The 2,921-nt window shown below is 31.7% G+C and overlaps 1 protein-coding gene across 4 annotated transcripts in view; it reads right to left on the bottom strand.

Moving 5' to 3' along the window:
• LOC105448089 (RNA-binding protein Nova-1) overlaps window positions 1–2,921 on the bottom strand; it is a 21,397-nt gene that overhangs the window by 5,179 nt on the left and 13,297 nt on the right. The window lies entirely within an intron of this gene.

Here is a 2,921-nt window from a genome sequence, read left to right as displayed (position 1 = left end):
TATATATATATACATATATACATATATATAAATGTATATATATTACATTTATATTAACATATATATATATATATATGTGTATGTATATATACATATATACATATGTCTATACACGTTAATTTGTTTAACATTTCCTTTTTTTTTGTAATAATCTATAATGTATCTTTTTTTTGTATAATATATATGTGTATATATGTATATATATATATATATATATATATATATATATACACATATACATATACATATCCATATACACACACATATGTGTGTGTGGTGTGTGTGTGTGTGTGTGTGTGTGTATATCTGCATAATATATTATTATAATAATTATTCCCGTTATGCAATATTTATAAATATACAAGTCATTGTTTAAAGAACGGTGGGCCAACACCTCCCAGTTATGAATTATATGCGTGTGTGTATATACATACATACATACACACATACACAAATATATATATATATATATATATATATATATATACACATCATACATACATACATACTCATGTACAGTTATATATTTCAATTAACGCTATATAGCTAATATTTCAATAATCATTTTAACTAAACCCATTATTGATCACCTAGCTCGTATCACCCCTTCCTATATTTTACCTACTCCCGCAGAAAGAATGATTATAAAAACCTCGTAGCAGATATCTTGTCCTTCGATTAAATTCGATTGCGGAAACGCAATAGGTTTGTCTGAAAATTTTTTTAACCGATCCTAATACATCCAATGACCTATTAGCTTCTCCGTGAGAAAGCTTCAAGATTCATTAAAATTTCCCATTTGACTCGCATTTCGTCATAGACGGAGATTTTCCAGCGTTCCTTTACAAACACCTCTTCTACCACACAGAACCCAAAAATATGTGATGTAATAATCAAGGCTAATAATCCAGATTTTCTAAGATATTAATTAAAACGGTTCTCGTATCAACGACTATAATCAAATAATCAATATTTCTGATAAATCAAAATTATTAAATCATTAAAATATACGAAATTGTATTAATAAAAAGTCTCGCGCGTAGCGAGGGGAAACAATCGAAGAAACGCTCATGCACAAATAAAAGACTTATGGAAGGGATTTTAAACGAACGAGCGTTCACGTCATTTCCAGAAAGCAAACGCTCACACTATACTTTCTCCCAAAAGGCACGTAATAATAAATTCCAATGACAAGTCCGATTAAATGAGACTAAAGTAAAATATACACATATACACACACATATATATAGAGATTTTAATCGTAGTCAACTGATGATCGCCTTAAAAGAGGAAATAATTAGACTAAAAGTTCTATATAAATAATGGAACAATTATGCAGATTATTATCTGTGAAAATGTTATCTAACAATGCGCAAAAAGTATTGCTTATCCTAGTAAACAAATGCTAGCGCGCGCAAATAGATTTCCATTTCTTAGAAATACATGTTAAAAAGTAACAACGTTTGATGTTAAAATCTATATATAACTTTATTTATATTAATCTAAGCGCTATGAAACTTAAATGAGGTTCGTTCTGAGATGAAGACTCAAACACTTTGGAATTAAGAATATAACTTGGCAATAAGGAATTACCCGTTATTTATTTAGCTGGACCAGCCAGCGGCACATTGTAAATATATAAATATATGTTTATATATATATAGAATAGCTCTCACTTTGGATATATATTAAACTTCCAGCCAAGGTATTTCTGTGTTATACGGGATGTTTCGAGAAAGAAATTTACGACTTTCTAAAATTTAGAGTCTTAGAAGCTCGTAACCCTTTCCTTGTAAAACATCCTATATACATATACACAGACACACACAGCACACACACGCATACATACACGCGCGCGTGTGTGCGTGCATGCGTGTATGTGTGTGTGTGTGTGTGTGCGCGCGCGTATATATATAAACTCTTTGGTTTTGCCAAGGTATTATGAAGTAAATAACGCATTTTGCAAAAACGAGAAAAATTAACGAGAAAAATTAGACGTTAGTCTAAGTATTTCCTATCTCGAAAGACAATGCAGAAAATGTTGATCATGGAATTTCCTCTCTCAACATTTCAGTTGACCAACCAATGATTGACTCAGATTTACAGTGCCGTTTTAATGTTGAGTTCTGTATGAGGTGAATCTATCCCGTAAAAACTTGGGGATGCGATTATCCAGACAAAAAGTCTGTCTGTTGAGAAGAAGCCGTATTTCCGGATGTCATGTAGTGGGTCGGTGTGGCGTAAACGTTTTGTGTGGCTAAAAGAGATGCCATAATCGTATATTCCGAATCCAATAACAATTACATAGTGGATTACCTCAACGGTAACACGCTATAGACAATAACAACTAGTTATTCGTGGCAACTCTGATGCGGTATGCGCGTGTCGTGTGTGATAAAGCCCCGTAATGTGGTGTATCACAGAATAATCGTAGTAGTTATATATCGTACAACATACATAATATTCATATATGTATATATATATATAGCATAATAATCTTAAAAGATATAGATCAATGTTGACGAGCCATGATGGATGTATGAACGTAAATGATGCGACAATGCAAGCGCTATAGTGACAACGCAGCGCGATAGATGACAACGGGTGGTAAAATTGGCGATGAGCGAGATATATATATATATATATATATATATATATATATATACTATATATTTCGCTTTTTTACATAATAAAATATAAACAGCGACGAAATATTGTATAATATGAACATAATACAAAATTCAAATTAATTTTCCCGCAAATTATGTCGGAGGCGATATCAGCTTATGCAATCATTATTTTCGACCGAGATTTTCGACGAGAATTATCTCATCGCTCGTTTCAGACGTACTAAAAGCTAAAAAAATACCAGGCAGAAACGCATACTGACCTTCTTTAATTTCCTTTCTTGTAAGATCCGC

This window comes from Wasmannia auropunctata, unplaced genomic scaffold (genome assembly GCF_000956235.1).
Source record: "Wasmannia auropunctata unplaced genomic scaffold, wasmannia.A_1.0 LD336116.1, whole genome shotgun sequence".
Lineage (NCBI taxonomy): Eukaryota > Metazoa > Arthropoda > Insecta > Hymenoptera > Formicidae > Wasmannia > Wasmannia auropunctata.
The sequence above is the reverse complement of the archived record's forward strand: the minus strand, read 5'-3'. Positions and strand labels throughout refer to the sequence as shown.